Genomic DNA, 17899 nt, shown 5'->3' with positions numbered 1-17899 from the left:
CCGCCCTCCACTGATTTTCGCCGGCTAGCATCTCTTTGACAAGTGCCGCCAGCGAGAGATCACCCCCAACTCACACCACAGGGCGTGACGGGCCCGCGCAAACGCTGGACAGAGCTCCAGGGTATGTTGCGCGGTGTCCCGCCCCGCCCCGCAGTGATGGCACGCTGCCGTTTCCTCCTTCTGGATCCGGTGCAGGAACTCACCGAAACAGCCGTGTCCGGTGAGCACCTGTGTGGTCCTAAATGTGAGCCCCCGTGGCTGCGGTCCCACCATTTCTTGAGCACTGGCAGGACCGCCCCGACGAGCTCGCCTCGCCACCGACCCAGGGTTCTCTGCCGGGCCTGGCGCCTAATCCTAGCGACAGCTTCGGTCATCTCTTCTGGCAGGGTCCCGTCCAGACGAAGAGCACGCGGTCGCCAGAAGACTTTGGCGTCACCCTTCGCCTGGAACTTGAAGGGGACAACTCCCGCCAAGGTCATCGTCGCCTCATAGCGGACCGCCCTGATCACCCTGATGGCTATCCTCCTCTCAGCCCGGCACAGCAGTTGCTGACTGGGCCGGGAATCCACTAGGGCGTTCGCTCATATGGGCGCACCATACAGGGCCATGCTCCGCACGATCCCCACGATCCCTTCGCGTTGGGCCCCCCGATATTGGGCAACAGACGGGCAAGCGCGATGTTTGCCCTGTCTAGTCGGAAGGCCAGACGACCGAAGTGCTCCTCGAAGAGTCAGTGGCTGTCAAGGTGGAGGCCCAAGTACCTGTGGCCCTTTCCCACCTGGACGTCGACTCCACTCACACGGACCACCGTCTGGGGCGGTGGCGCAACCCCACGCCGAGGCGACTAAAACCACATCGTCTCGGTTTTGTGGGGAGCTAGCTGAAGCCCCAGCCGCCGGATCCCCGCGGCAACGGCAGCCACGCCAATCTCGGCGAGGCGGCTAGTCCTCTTCCACCCCCGACCGACGGCCAGCACGTGCGTGTCGTCTGCGAAGCACGTGAGGCTCACACCGGTCGGAAGCTCGACCCGCAAGACCGGGTCGTACTCCCGGTCCCAAAGTGTGGGACCTTCCGCAGAATCCTGGGGCGCGCCACAGTCCACGTCCCTCTCGTGCAGCTGGCCGTTCCGGCCCCTGTATACTATCTTCCTGTCCCGGAGGTAGTAGCCGATGATCCTCCTCATGTAGGGGGGTGCCTTGTGACGTATCAGCGCCCCCCTTATCGTCCCGTGAGGCAGGGTGTTGAAGGCGTTGACGATATCTAAACTAACGCCCAACGCCACCCTGTCCCGGGACGTGGCCGAGTCGCAGCGGGAGCGCATCGACTGGATTGCGTCGATTGTGCTGCGCTCCCGCCTGAAGCCATATTGCGACTCGGCCAAGTCGGGACCCTCCTGGGACAGGTGCTGGACGGGGCGGGATACCAGGATCCGCTCGAACAACTTCCCCACCTCGTCCAACAGCACGATGGGCCTGTAGGCGGAGGGACTGTCGGCGGGTCGCCCATTCTTCCGGATGAGGACTAGCCGCCCTGTCTTCCACTGTTGTGGAAAAACTCCTTCTTTAATGTAGGCGCTGAAGAGGCGTCTCAGTCTCGGACCGAGGACGCGTAGAGAATTCACCCAGGCACGGCCGGGGACGCCGTCGGGGCACGGAGCAGTGTTTCGAGCCCCCATTCGTTTAATCGCCCCGGCCAGCTCCTCCTCCGTGACCCCCAGTTTGTCGAACCAAACCACCTCCTCGTGGTGCGGCGGGGGGCGGGTGTGTTCCCTCTCTCGTGGGAACAAAGTGTCGACTACCCGCCCCAAAAACTGGGGGTCGAGGCTCTCCGTGATCGGGGGCGCCCAGGGCCTAAGCTTGCCCATCACCATTTTGTATGGGCGCCCCCATGGGTCCTTCTGGAGAGAGCCTAGGAGCTCGTCCCATGCCCAGGATTTAGACTCGTTTGATGGCTATCTGCAGGGCAGTTTCCAAAACTCCGTACTGCCCATACAGATCGTCCTCCCTCGCTGGGTCGCGGAACGTCCTTCTTCTGTGGGCCCTTTGCCACTGGCGACGGGCTGCAAGACAATCTCGTCTCAGATTACCAATTTCGCCCGTCCACCAGTAGGCGGCCCGCTTGGGGAGGTTCTTGGCCCGGGGCTTGGCGGCGTCGCACACCGCCTTCATGGCTTCCCGGTACCATTCTACCTCGTCCCCAATGTCCGCGACCGGTCGTGCAAATACTGACCTACACTAATCGATCGTAACATACACAAATGTTTTGGACTTTTGTGCAATTAAGGGGTAACACCACTGTAACAGCTCGAAAAGAAGCGTTTTTTTGGCAATTTTTGTTGGATGGAAGGAAAGGTAATAGAATAATAATATTGGGGGCAGTTATTAAACATATATTTAGGTATTAAAACAAAAAATTTCAATTGAGAAATATTAAAAAATGGCGGCACTGAAGCCATTCTAGCAAGGCACGTTTAATTTTCAGCGCTCTGCGGCACGCAGTGTAGCTGGTGCAAATTTGAATCTATGAGAAAGAAAAAAATATCACTTAATCTACATGCTTATAGCTAGTGAAATACGTAGGGGATTTTAAAAATATTGATTTTTGTGTGATTGGTGAGTATTTGAATAAAAAGCGTTCAATTTTCTCAAAAAAGAGGACAATCATTTGTTAATAAGTAATGTTTAAATTAACTTATCGAAAATCCCGTACGTATTTCACTTTGTTGGCGAAATTCCCCATCTGTACGCGGAACGACGAAGTTGGCAACGAAAATACTTCGTTGGTGCGCCGTTACCGATAGCGGCAGCACCTCTCGGGCCCACTTTGTCCACGCGGTCCCCTCTCCACGGGGAACCGGTACGATCGACGCCATGATCGATTCTTGTTCTTCTTGTACGATCGCTCAACGTGTCAACACGTGTCACGCTGTCCTCGCAGATCAGTACAAGTTTTCTGTATTTCAGTCCACGCGACGTTGAACTTTCAGCCCGCGCATTTCGCAGCTGTTTAGTCCACGCGTGTGAATTCTGTGTTAAGATTAATTTAAATAGTTCGTAAGTGTAAATAATTGTTCAGACTTAGACCACGCTGGACTATTGTATATATTTTTCCATTTGTTGACTTTCTTGTGAAAATACCTTTAAGTTGTGACCGTTACGCAGGCGTGTTTCATTTCTGACCACGCGGATCGCGCAAAACACGTAACACACTTCGAAATGTTATTTTAAAGATATTGTTAAAAATTCGAATGAAAAGAATGAAAATTGTTCGAGTTATGCTGCGTGCCGTTTTGAACAATCGTGTTTCGAGAAAAGCGCGTTTAAAGTTTTGAAATGTGTTATGGACATGAAGAAATGAAAAATTCGACTGTTTTAAATTTTTTATCATTAATCTGCTATCCCAGAAACATAAAGCTGCCCTTCCATGTTTAAATATTCTTCCTCATTCTCTTTCCTCGAAGATTGTAAGGTAGAGCGTGCCTCTTTTGCCGCATCTGTCAAAGAGCGCTCGGCGTGGTTGATCCGCTTAGCGTCGGCTTCCAGACAAAAATTGTATGATTGGACACCAATATCCATCTCCAAAGCTTTCATAATTCGGAGAATGTTTGTCAGGCCATCATTAAAATTGCACACAGCAATATCAGTCGCTATTTTCAAGACTTTTTTGCCGCTTCAATAAGATTCTGGAGCCAAATTCCAAACGGTAGCATTAAAGCTTTCGTTGCTATTTTCTAAAGACATCCATTGTGTATTAGAGAAGTTAGACATCAAAAGATAGGACATTAGGTTGCACCTTCCCAACAGGGATTAATTTGACACCGGTAGAGCTCGAAATTTCAATGAATCAAATTTCTTTCAGGTAATAATGCTTTTGCCCCATATTTAAGAAGGTACAAAGCATCTTTTAAGCGAATTAAAAAAAATCGATTTTTCGAAAAACTTACAGTGGTGTTACCCCTTAAAGTGTTCAGGCATTATCCCAGTATGATAAACTAAGGATCATAATTGTGCAACTATATTAGATTCCAACATGTCTCCCGCCCTGATTCATTCGGAAGAAGTCAAATTTACATGAACACCAGAAGTGTAATAGTCGTATATTTATGATTATAACCAAAATTGATTTCGGTGTTTGAACTTGCTAAACTGGAATAAAATAACTTTTAACAAAAAAAAAATCCGACTTCGAAATGCACTAAAAAGTGTAAAATAATTTCTATTTCATTTATACCAATATTCCATTGCTATTAATAATATCTACTTATTCGTTAAATAGGATACCAAATACATTTCAAAGTTTTCGGAGGCGGTGCAAAATTAAAAATACCCGGATATACGATGCTACCAATAACGATTTGATTGCGGCATGGCAAATTTGGTAATTAATAAGTTGTAAGAGAAAAAGAGGAATGTTATAGGTCCGACTGAAAACATTCGTTATTGTAACGATTGTATCAGAAATTGGCAGCACTCCTGATGTACATGCACTATACTGCAGTTCACGAGAGACCATACTTAACTCGCGCAGTACACTAGGTCTAGACAGTTTTTTAATAACGTGTGTTATTCCCCTCTACATCTTGCTTCTTATTATACTTTGCGATCATATAAATGGTGGGCAGAAATATATGACGTACGATAACTCATAACCGGTGACGATATTGTAAAGTTTCACGATACAATGAAATTCCTATTTTTTTTCGAAAAAAAATGATGTGAACGCAAAGTAAGAAGCAATCTGTAAAGGGGGATCACACACGCTATTAAAAATCTCCCTAGATCTAGTGAACTGCACTATAGTTAATTCGCAATGGCTATGTTGATTCCCGTTGAATATTGTTTACTTGAAATTATCAAATGGGTAATTTATTATAGGTTGCCGACGCTCGAGTTAGGATCTCCTAGTAGAGGAAAAGTTTTTAATTTTGCGCCGCCTCCGAAAACTTTGAAATGTATTTGGTATCCTTTTCAACGATTAAGTAAATATTATTAATAGCTATGGAATATTGGTATAAATGAAATAGAAATTATTTTACACTTTTTAGTGCATTTCGAAGTCGGATTTTTTTTTTGTTAAAAAATATTTTATTTCACACTTTTTAGTGGGATTAGAGGAACGAACAATATTTGTAGGATGCCGTAAGGTGGTTTTTCGTTCTTAATGGCTAAATAAGGATCAAATACAGGTGATCATAAAAAAGAAGAACAGCGAATACCATTTTTTTTTAAATGAATTCAATTTTTTTTAATAAAAACTTAGCTGTACAAAATTATCCCGCCCTGTTCCCCTACACCCCTACCCCTTCCCCTGTTCCTCTACCCCCCATTCCCTTCCCCCGCGGTAACCCCGCAGGCGCCGCGCGACACCAGCCGGTACTCCTCTCTCTGTAACGAAAAATTGAAATGATTAGATATGTATTGTTTAAATTATTATTAGAAATATTTACCCTTATATTGAACAACAGAGATGTTATAATAAGGGCAATATTGTATAAAAAAGAATCTGTAATACATACTTCGCGGTGGCTTCGCCTCCTCCTTCTTTGTCACCTGTGTCTCTTGCTCCTGAGGGAAGGGCTCCTCCATCGGTCGGTCACCTTGTTGTTGCAATTGTTGTTGTTGTTGTTGCTGCAGCAGCAGCTATAAGTTCCTGAACATCTGTTGATCTGAAAGAGAAAAAAGAAATATATATATATATATTGTGACCCGTTATACGTGGGTGCACTCTATACTTCATTATCGCTATTACAATAGTCGCGGGACAGTTCAAATTAGATTCTTTAAAAATACAATACGCTGGGCGCCAGCCACGTCTCGTGGCGATTAACCGAAAAGGGAAAAGGGCAGAATTGGAGGTCGTTACAGGGGATGGGACTTGTGGCACTTACGTCCTTACAATATTTCGCGGAGGAGTACGCTGGGAGGATTGTCTAGGGCTGGGAGAGATCTCAGGCTAGGAGAAAGGGTTCACAGGAAGTCCGTTACGTTACGCGTAGAAGGATGATTGTAGACGGGGATGATAAGGGTAGGACTAAGGGGTTTCGCAAAACCAGATATTCGAAGGGGTAAGACGATACGCGAACGCGAATACGCGCAGGGGAAGGTTGCCGTTGCCAAAACTCAACTCTACAATATTGATCTCGTTGGTGGTTTCAGACGGCTACCTGTGTGCGGTTGTTGAACGGCACAGTTCGGCGATCGGTTGATTCTGCCCACCTGGCTAGCCGTGCAGTTAGTGGCGCGTTTTTACGGCCACTTTGTCCTCATTGCACAGATCAATGTACATTTAATAACAATATCATTAGTACTATATCTTTTTTTTTTTTTTTTTTTTTTAAATAACGAGGTTGGAAAAAGAAAATGCGTTACGCACACCGGGTATGTGGACTCCCGGTAGTGTGGGGCTTCTAGTGTCTTGTCTAGCATACCCACTAAAAAAAAAAACCCTTCCTCGATTTCTCCTCCTGTTGCCAGCGAAAATCCTACTCCCCCTGGGACCGCTATGTTTACTTCGGGGGGAGAGTGCCTGGTCTGGCCATCACTTTCTGAGAGCGCGTTATTAATTGGCTATCAGTTAACAGTAAGTAAGGTAATTTTAATAATTTTAGTAATTATTAATCCACTGCCACGGGGAGCATTCCTTTCCCCGACCACGTGAGCCAATGTACTCAACTTTTACAGTGGAACAAACGGCTTCATCAGGGTATATATAGTTGTAACTTTGTGATTGCCTTACCCGGCAACGGTATATGAATAATTCCATACCATCAAAAATAGATCAAACTTAAAACCAGTTACTGTGGTACGACAATCATCTTGTTACTACCAAATAATAGTATATCAGAATCAAGGTGAAAAATAATAGACTAACGCCTCCCAAATTCCTCCTCGAAGGCGCCAGCATCCCCAAGTATTGTAAGTTAATCTAATCTATTTCTTATTTTACAAAGTTGCACAGTACCAATTGTTAAGTGTACCTAGGCAAACAGGCTGCTCACCCTGCGGCGCATCGTGACACAGCTAAAAGGTACAAATTAATATAAACGTAGGTAGGTATTCCCGGGGTAAATAAATAAATAAATGAAACCATCAAAGAGTACTCGATTGCAGTTGATAAGTCAAAACGTAATAAAAGGATAAAAGATAAGTGCATAGCACTATGTCAACGTCAGCACCTTAAAAATACATAACAATGTAGTGAATAACGTAAAACTTCTTCTAAAATTAACTATACTACGCAGCGGGTACCCTATATCTGTCAGGTCTGTCAAGACACCAGCGATTACTAGATACGAGCTATGTACCATCCAGCACCTGAGACTCACCGGAGGTGACCATCAGCCCGAGTATACTCATAAGACCACCTGCGTCACAGGTGAGTACGTTCTATCCAGTCCATCTTCAACTACCACAATTTATAGATCTTGTTCTAATCTAGTATAATAATAATTTTTCTTTATTTTTTTTTTTTTTTTTTATATTGATCAAAGGTAATATCCTCCATTATTATTAATCAATGCAAATTCCCGGCCCTCCTACCCTTGTTTCTCCTAGGAGCTCGAAGCATCCTCTCGAACTTTTCTTTTTCGCTTAGGCTATCAATAATAAATTTATTAATAATTGGTCCTGTTTCAGGGGATTCAAATAACCGCATAAAATTAACCATGCATAGGTCCTCTCCCACCATCTGGTTCAGTTGCATTCGCTCAGCACGCCATCTGTCACACTTAAAAAGGAAATGCTCCGGATCATCCACCTTATCTGGGCAAAACCAACAGTTCGCCGACTTCTGTTTCCGGATTTTGGCCAGGTATGACCCAAAGCATCCATGACCCGAAAAAACTTGTGTGGTATGGAAGTTTAGTATCCGTGGTCCCCACCGTATCCACTTCTTGATATCGGGTATGAGAGAGTGGGTCCATCTTCCTTTCAGGGAGGAGTCCCACAGTTCCTGCCAGGTTTGTAACGTGAATTCTCTTACCTCCTCTTTTCTACCATCTTCTGGTTGCCTGTTTACCCTGCCTTTTTGTCTCTCAGCCATATTCTTGAAAATTCTCTCTCTTTCTTTGATTAATAGATCTATGGGGATTTGCCCCGTTAGGACACATAAAGCATCTGCGGAGACTGTCCTGTATGCTCGGGCCACCCGGAGCAGGGCCGTACGCTGAGTGGAACGCAAGACAAGCAGGTTTCCCTTATTTCTAAGACCGGTTCCCCATATGGGGGCTGCATACATAATAACGGACATCGCTGCTGTATAATATAATTTTCTTGCCAGGTTCCCTGCTCCCCTGGTGTTCGGTGCAAGGAGAGCCAGTGTATTCGCGTAAATGAGGGCCTTGTTGCAGCTGGACGTTATGTGTGATTTGAAGGTCAGATTTCTCTCAAATATAACCCCCAGGTATCTAAGTTCTCTTGCCGAGGTGATCATTATTTCTCCGCATTCGAATGTCAGGCCAAAAGGCACCTTCCTACCTGTTAATAATATCGCCTCCGTTTTGTGGTGTGCCAAGCCCAACTCCTCCTTCTTGTACCACTCTGACATGTCCTGTATAGTCCATTCAGCAAGTTTTATCATCTTATCAAGGTCCTTCTCAATAATTATGACCCCAATATCGTCGGCATAAGCCACGAGATAGACATCCCTCCTCAATTTAATCCTCAGTAAGTCATCATAGACCATATTCCATAGAATGGGGCCGATTACAGATCCTTGCGGTACCCCCCCGAAAACCTGGAAGGGCATGTTACCTTCCTTGCTTTCATAGATCACCCACCTGTCATTAAGATAGTCGCCACAGAGGTTAATGAGATTTCTAGGGAATCCCCTCTTTTCCATGCTTTTACAGATACTGGACCACCTGATGGTGTTAAAAGCGTTTTTAACGTCCAACAGTATTAAGAGGCAGTGGCTGCGCACTCTCCTAGCCCTTTCGCTCAGTTCTATAACCGAACGCATGGCGTCCAACGTAGAACGCCCCTTGCGAAATCCATATTGATTGGGGGCCAGATCGTCCTTTTCCAGCGCTGTGAGTATTCTTTCTTTCATAACATACTCAAAAATCTTGGCCACACATGAAATGATGGATAAGGGCCTATACGCGCTTGCAGGCTGATCCGGCGAGAATTTGCCCTTAGGAATTAATACCAGTCTACCCGTTTTCCAGGGTCGGGGCCAGTATCCCTGTTTTAGGCATATATTAAATATGTACGCCAACCATTTGGACGCCAACATGCCCAGCTTCCTTGCCGCAGCCGACGAGACACTATCCGGTCCAGGGGCTTTCCCGGGGATAACCTTCTTCGCAGCTCTCTGCACTTCCTCTTCGGTAATCCACGATTCTGCCCTCAGCTCCTCCGCAGTGGCCTCTACTCTGGGGATCCGTTCATGGAAGGCTTCCCCACTATCAGGCCGTGTGATAAATAAACCATCAACGATACCTTCGATCTTTTCAGGATCCAGCACCTCTGGAGGAGTTTTCCCCTTAATCAGACGGGTGACAGTCTTATATGGCTTACCCCACATATTGTTATCTACTGCCTGTATCAATTCCTGCCAGCTCTCCTTCTTGGCCGTGCGTATTTCCTGATTTAATTCCTTTTTACACCTCTTATGTTCTTTCAATAGCTCATTTAACGACACAGTATCTAGTCTTTTCCTATGTCTGGTCAGGAGTCTTCTGGTCCTTAAAGCCTCCTTTCTTTTTTCAGTTATTTCCGGTTTCCACCAGGAGACCCCATTACGCCCTCTCTGTGCGGGGGTACTCACTACCGTACTCTTCTTGATGGCCTTCTCTATGTCTGCGATGAAATTTTCAACATGCTCGATGGTGCCTGCACCCCTTGGAATTTGCACATTTTGGTCTGAATATTTGGTAAGTATGACATCCAGGACTTTCTTTTCTATAATATTAATATTCACCTGTTCAAGCAGATTTGCCTCGTCTTTTTTAGATTTCGAGTCAGGTTCGTCCAAGACATGCAGTAAGTATCTGTGGTCTGACGCCGTGAAACAGTCTAAAACAGCGCTGCTCTTTAGATATTTCAATACTGACCTACTCCCAATCACTATATCAATTTTAGAACCTTTCCCCCGGTCACATGTAATGCCGCCTCCCGTTAATGTTGGGTATACATCGGCCGAGGCACAGAATTGTGCCAGTGTCTCCCCACGTTTATCTCTACTATCCGACCCCCAGAGAGGTGACTTGGCATTAAAGTCGCCAGCTATAATAATCCGCTTGTTCTTCCGCTGGCAGTCACCCACTGCATTGAATAATAGAGTAAGCACTTCTTCGTATTTCTTGGCATCAATATTGGGTGATATATATACGCTAAAGATGTAAAAACTACTGTACTCAATCGCAACAAATCCGTCGCCCTTCACCACCGGGGCCAGGGACCGTGCCAGCTTGGCGCCCTTCGCAGTAACCCAAATCGACGACCTTTTGGTGTTGTCGCTAAACCAGTTGTCTGGTGTCTGATACGGTTCCGCAATCACCACCACCTCTGCCTCCAATTCATCAGCAGAGAACGTAAGTAGGTCGTGCGCCGCCCTACAGTGGTTTAAATTTATCTGGAGTAAATTCACCATTTATTTTTGACTAGCCTTGCTGCCTCCCTATACTTGGGGCATCTGACTGACGCCGCAACATGAGCTGCCATCCCCTCCGAGGCGCCATCTTCGCAGCAGAGCCTGCATCTCGCTGGCTTTTTGCATACCTCCATATGGTGCCCTACTTCCCCACACTTTCTACACAGGTTAGTCACACTCTTACAGACCGCGGCCATATGTCCTAAGGCGTGACATTTGAAGCACCTTATGATTCGGGGCACCTCTCTAACCGTTGCTACCGTCCATCCAATCTTAATTTTATTCTTTTGTTCCAGCAGCCTCAGCGATGCCGCAGGGCCCTCAAAAAGTGCCACCTTATTTCTGCGGGGATCAGTCCGGAACACCTTAAGCCTCAGTTCACCAGCAGGGCAATCAGTTTCCCTTAGGACGGCTTCAATTACCTCGTCCCGTTCTACGTCCGGATCAATTCCCCTTACTTCAAGGTCAATCCTCTCCTGTAGTTTTGCTATTTTAATTTTGGGGCCAAGTTTGCCCTCCAAAGCGCTTTTAAAACCCTCAAGGTCAGCCGACGGAAGGAATTCTAAGAGCAGATTCCCCGCTCGCGTTTGTCTTACCCCTTTAATGCCATCCGGTGATGGACCAACCGTACCCTTCACCCTTTTCAGGACATCCGCAAAGGTGCTGCCACCTTCAAATCGGATAGCAATAGCTTGGGGTTTATTCCGTTTTCGTCCAACCCTACCCTTCTCCTGATGCTTCCTGCTTTCGATCATATTAGGGGTTATGTGTTCTGTATGTGAATGAGGTGTCCTCGGCACGGGTCTCGCCCTCCTCTTTCTTACCAGTTCCCACTCATCCTCGGCAACATCTATATTTCCTCCCGTCTCTGATGTGCGGACGTATCGCGTCTCTACGCTCCTAATCCTAGGTCGCAAGAAAGTTGCTTTGTCTCCCACTTTATATTTCTTTCCAACCTTATCCTGAGGTGGGGATATTTCCTTCCTTTTCTGCCTGCTGGCAGGGTAAGGGGGGTGCTCATCCCCCGTCCCTGTTTGGGTACCTGCATCGCACTTTACTATACCCCTGCTCAAGATCAGTTCCCCTGCTGGGCTCTCAGTCTGCAGGGAAATCACTGTCATGATCTTTTCTCTTTCAGGCTTCAACATCCCCCTGGGTTCCAAGGCTTTGGACTCTTCCCTGGCCGCCTTTAACTGGTCCACCGCCAGGGCCATGCTTTCTAAGCAGGTATCCATTTTCTGAATTGCCGCCTTCGTAGCCGGACTCGTATTTCTACTACGTCTGGCCGTTTTCCATACGGCCTCGTTAGCCTCGACAAGGGCAAGGGCTAACTCACTCATTTTATCTATGCAACTGTCCATTTTCTCTTCCAGCTTCTTCACGTTTAATGACGGACCCGCAATCGGTGCTTCCATGACCGGCTCACTCGGCCGTATCCACGGTGCGCGGCTCCTTATCGGGCATCAATAACCTGACCCTGCTAGTATCCCTCGAGGGAGATCTCCCGATTCTCGAGCTTCGACGGAAGATTTCCTCCTTGTTTCTACGCGAGAACAAATTTTCACCATCGCTGGATATCTTCATACTCTCCTCGTTTTCGTCGCCAGTCACCGTTTTATGCGCAGAGGCCTGGCGGTCTGCCACCTGTGCACTGCAGTCGGCGGATAACGACCCGCGGGGGCCTGCAAGCTCACCCCCTGTCGGGCCGGTACTGGAGGTACCGATTACTCCTGCACCGTACGTTTTTTTACAGTTTTTCTTGTAATCCATAGTTTGTTTTCTTTAAAGTTTCAGAAAATACCTGTGAGATCGCCAAGTCGTCATAATAGTCCAGTCCACTACAAAGATGATTCAGTAGCTGCAGCTGGTGGTGCCAGGGCCTCCACCCGCACCTCGCCTAAGCTACCAGTCGGTTCTTCTCGTTCCATTGGCTACACACGTAGCTCCATCGAACCTAAGCCATCGCCCCGTTCGCCACCGGAAATCCGGTGCCCGGACCTCACCGCGAGGAGGAGGGGTTGGCGCGTGGTGCCGCGGAGAAAGGTGTAGGCCTCCGCGGGACCTTTGAGGTCCATTAGTACTATATCTACATTTGATATAACGTAATATACTGATTCATTCCCACAGATCAATGTACATTTAATAAGAATATCATCAGTACTCTATCTACATTAGATATGTAATGTACAATCAATAACAATACCATTATTACCATATCTACATTAGATACAATGTAATATACTGATTCCTTCCCACAGATCAATGTACATTTAATAACAATATCATTGGTACTATATCTACATTCTATATAAAGTAATACATTGATTCATTCCCACAAATCAATGTACATTTAACAACAATATCATCAGTACTATATCTACATTAGATATCCAATGTACAATTATAAACAATACCATTATTACCATATCTACATTAGATACAATGTAATATACTGATTCCTTCCCACAGATCAGTGTAGATTTAATAACAACATCATTAGTACTATATCTACATTAGATACGTAATGTACATTTAATAACAATATCATTATTACCATATCTACATTAGATAGAATGTAATATACTGAATCCTTCCCACAGATCAATGTACATTTAATAACATACTATAACTTTCATACTATATCTCCATTGGATATCATGTAATATACTGATTACTTCCCACAGATCAATGTACAGTTTATAGCGATATCATTAGTACTATATCTACATTGGATATAATGTAATATACTAATTAGTTCCCACAGATCAATGTACATTTAATATCAACTTCGTTCATACTATACCTACATTGGATATAATGTAATATAGTGATCCCTTCCCGCAGATCAATGTGCATATAATAGCAATATCGTTATTACTATATATACATTAGGTATGTAATATACATTTAATAACAGATCATTATTACTATATCTACAGCGGTTATAACGTAATATGCTGATTCCTTCCAAAGGAACAATGTACATATAATAACAATATCATTAGTACTATATCTACATTAGGTATAATGTAACATGCTGATTCCTTCCCACAGATCAATGTACATTTAATAACAACTTCATTCATACTATATCTACATTGGATCTAGTGTAATATACTGATCCCTTCCCATGCATCAATGAACCTACATTTCATTTAGTGATGCCCACTTGGACGTCGACCGATTGGAAGCGTCCCGATTGGACGGTCCCGATTGGACGCGTTTCTTTTTGACACAGTGCTGATTGGACGCGTTGCTTTTGGACGCCGAACCGATTGGACGCGTTCCTTTTGGACGTCGTGCCGTTTGGACGCCGTGCCGTTTGGACGTTACGTTAATTTGGATTCGTGCCATTTGGTCGCCATATGTTTGATAATCATTGCTTTTGGAAATCGGCAGATGGTGGTATTGTTCGTCGATTTAAATTTCTATGCTATTTGAATGCGTATGCATGCTGAAGTATATGATTACATATATCTAAAGTCAAATAGTTATGTGTAACGTTTGACAGGTATAGGTTATAGTGAAAAACATGTGGAAATTGAATACAGGTACTTTCTTACAAGATATATCTGGAGGTATGTTTACGGTAATAGAAATATTAATCCTTACTTTCTTCAATACATTCTATATTCCAAATTAATGTAGTTGAGTAAAATGTATCAATATATAATAATATGATTTCTTTTTCTTTTTTTTCAGCATTTATTCAGACGTTGATGAGGAAATTACAACCAAAATATTATGGAGAAGAAAAGTTGAACAGTTACATTAAAGAAATTAAACAATGCGGAATGAAATACTAGGACAAATGAGAAAAACGTACTCTGAAAACAGATGCAATTACTTTCTCGCAGGATATATGAGGAAATATGTTTAAGGTAAAAGAAATATTAAATCTTATTTTTTTCAATACATTGTTTACTCCAAATTAATGTTGTTTAGTCCAATGTATCAATATATAATAATATGATTTCGTTTTCTTTATTTTCAGCATTTATTCAGACATTGATTGATGAGGAAATTATAACAAACAATTTATGGAGTAGAAAAATTGATAGATACAGTGAACAAATTTTCCAAAGAAGAGGATTATTAAATTAGATAAGTTTGTCTTGTAAATCATAATGTCAGAATATTTTAAATAAATAAATTAATAAAAGAAAATGAGACTTAATTTGTAATTTCCTGTTGCAATTTCCTAATTATAGTATTTAATTTACGGTTCGCATTGTCTTCTTCTAGCTGCAAATAAATACTGTTGTCGAGTAAAAATTCATAAATAAAAAGAAGAAGTTGTAATATTGTTGTAGTTACTTCACTCTTCACTTTCATCTATCTTGTATCAATTGTATTGTACTTAGAAATCCCAAATTCATTTCATCCGACTACAACGGTCCAACTGAAATATTCCACTATTCAGACCAATCAGAAAAATTTCAAAACATTTAGAAACGATCTTGTTCAAAGAAGACTTATGGAGAAAAGATAGAAAAGGAACTTCAATTACTATGAATTAGTTTTATTTTACCATAGGCAAATATAACCTAAAATCTTACAAAACGGTGTAACGTGAAATGTTATCACGTGAATATGTTTAGAGTGTTATGGCGACACTGCCATGGGAATATTTATCGATAGTCTGTTGTATCGATATGTCTTAAATGTTCTTCGAGGACCTTTTGTATCGACGGTCATAAATTCAGAGCAAATTCAAACATCATCTATGCGTACACTTATATAAATAGACAAAGACTACATTGTAAACCCTCGACGTGGGTGATCGAGCTGAGAGAAGGCCAGAAATCCAGAGAATGGAATAGTTTCACTTTGAAAATTCCTAAAAGACTAATTTATGATCGACTATAGCCAATTCGTTGTTTTCGACCAAGTCACGAACGGTCCTTAAAAGTTACGATGTCTTTTTCGATATCCTGTCTATTCATGCACTCTGAGAGGGTCGTAAATTTCCTCAAGAGTTGCTTTGGCAAGTACAAGGTCTTGTCGTTTCCTAATTTCTCTGTTGCACATGTGCGCTGCAACGTTCTAGCGTCTTGGCGGAGCGCCTCCACTTCCACGCGCCTGAGAGTGGACCACAGCCAGGAGAAGGAGCCTACGCAGGACGGAGTGGACTCCTCCACCATTGGACGAGGGATGATCCTGAGGGAGGATCCAGAATCCGCCAAAGAAGGAGCATCGACCGACAACGCGCGAAGATCTCCTCCGCCAAGCGCAAAATCGTCAGATTGAATTTGTCACTCGATTTAGACAAGTCCTTCTCACGCGCTAAATTTCATTATATCGCATTGTAAAAACAAGTTACAAAGTCAGCCTAAATAAAACTTTAAAATATTAAAGTACAGTAAACGATAATAATAGTTTGTTATTTTCACATCCGCGCCTTTCGAACGGAGCGCCTCCACGCTCTACGGATTGTCACACCTGCGCCTTAATTCCCCAAATTTCTCTATCTTCCGCGAACGGACACGCAACAACGGAATTCACTAAATTTCTTGATAATTGTACTAAATAATATTAATTACATGTAGTCCGACAATATATTGTTCAAATTATATTTCTTTTTCTTGATAATCTCCAGTACGTCACCGCAGGACGCATTTCTATTAGACGCCGCACAGTGGGACAAAACGGCTTTCGGTGATCAAAAGTCGATTTTCGTGAATTCGAAAATTGAAAAACTAATTACATACATCGATAGAGAATAAACTTTAGTTTAACGTAGTGTAATCCATTTTTTCATATTTCTTTCCGTTTTGCCGTGGTTCGCACTCAAAGTCAGTAGAAATTCGTCAAGACGAAACGCTGATAATATTACCCGTAACTTCAATGTACGATTCTAATAAATTTTACTCGGAAAGATAAAATTCAAATGAATTACAAAGTTTACTAGATTAGTATAGATTCTATTCAGTGCATAAAATAAGTTAAAATGTTAACAACTTTTTAAATAATAGGATCTGATTGAAACGAAGTACATTTAACTAAAATCTCAACTTTGCGTTTGATTTGAAAGAAATGTCTGCACTTATGCGGGGTTTGATTATTACTGTAGTAAAGAGTGAACCTTCCTCTATCAGAATCAGAAAAAAACGGCTGCCCAAACCTGCCACCGCTCAAAAAAATGACGATTGAAATAAATTACACCCATCTTGGCCGCAGCACACGATGATGGAAAAGGAGTACCAGATACGATTATTATTCAGTTAACTGCATTGGACGTGTATATTCGTTATCCAAAACTTTATTTCGGCCTTGCAATATGCCATAATAAATTTTTATAATTGTCGAAACTATTTTCACGAATGATTTGGTATAGATCATAATAAATATAAATAAATATATTATAATAACACATGTCTTGTCATTTTTTAATTATTAAATCCGTTTTTATTATAGTTATTAACAGTTTTGAGTCAAATTTTTGTTAAATGACATAAAATATGTCTAACAAGTGAAGGATATTGAACGCGTTATACTTCATATGTGAATATTTTGACACCCTGTAGTTCAATATGATTCATATTGATACAACTTATGTACCATAATGTAGGCAAAAACTTCCCACAATTTCATTGAAATATTTCCAATAGAACCGAAGTTACAGAATTTTGATCGCCGGGAGCCGTTTTGTCCCACTGTGCGCCGTGCCGATTGGATGCGATCCTTTTGAACGCCGGTCCGATTGGACGGGATCTGACGCGTTTCTATTGGACGCCGTGCCGATTGGACGCGCTCTGACGTGTTCCTTTTGGACGCCGGTCCGATTGGACGCGTTCTGACGCGTTCCTTTTGGACGCCGTGTCGTTTGGATGCCGTGCTATTTGGACGCCATATATTTCAATATCATTCGTTTTGGGAGTCTGTAGATAGTGGTATTGTTCGTCGATTCAAATTCCTATGCTATTTGAATGCGTATGCATGCTGAAGTATGTGATTACATATTAAAGGGGTAGACACGGGTAATGCAGCGAGGTGACATTACCGGCAAATATGGACCTATTAATGGGTTTACGGGAATCGGTTATTTGTCCTTATATGAGAACACATAGGGCTGGGTGAGGGCTCATTCGAAAGAGGAACGTCCAATGCAGGGCGGTCAACTCATGGTTTCACGAGATTATGTCCATATTTAATAATATCAGTGTCGAAAGTAGATTCGATCCCCGATATCACGCTGGTGTCGGAGGACCTGGTCCGCAAAGCCGTTGGTTGGAAGGTGATGGATGACTTCACTGGTAGTGATCATCAGTACATCACTTTCCAGCTCATCGACGTGACGCGAAAG

Source organism: Osmia lignaria, chromosome 7 (genome assembly GCF_051020975.1).
Source record: "Osmia lignaria lignaria isolate PbOS001 chromosome 7, iyOsmLign1, whole genome shotgun sequence".
Lineage (NCBI taxonomy): Eukaryota > Metazoa > Arthropoda > Insecta > Hymenoptera > Megachilidae > Osmia > Osmia lignaria.
The sequence above is the reverse complement of the archived record's forward strand: the minus strand, read 5'-3'. Positions refer to the sequence as shown.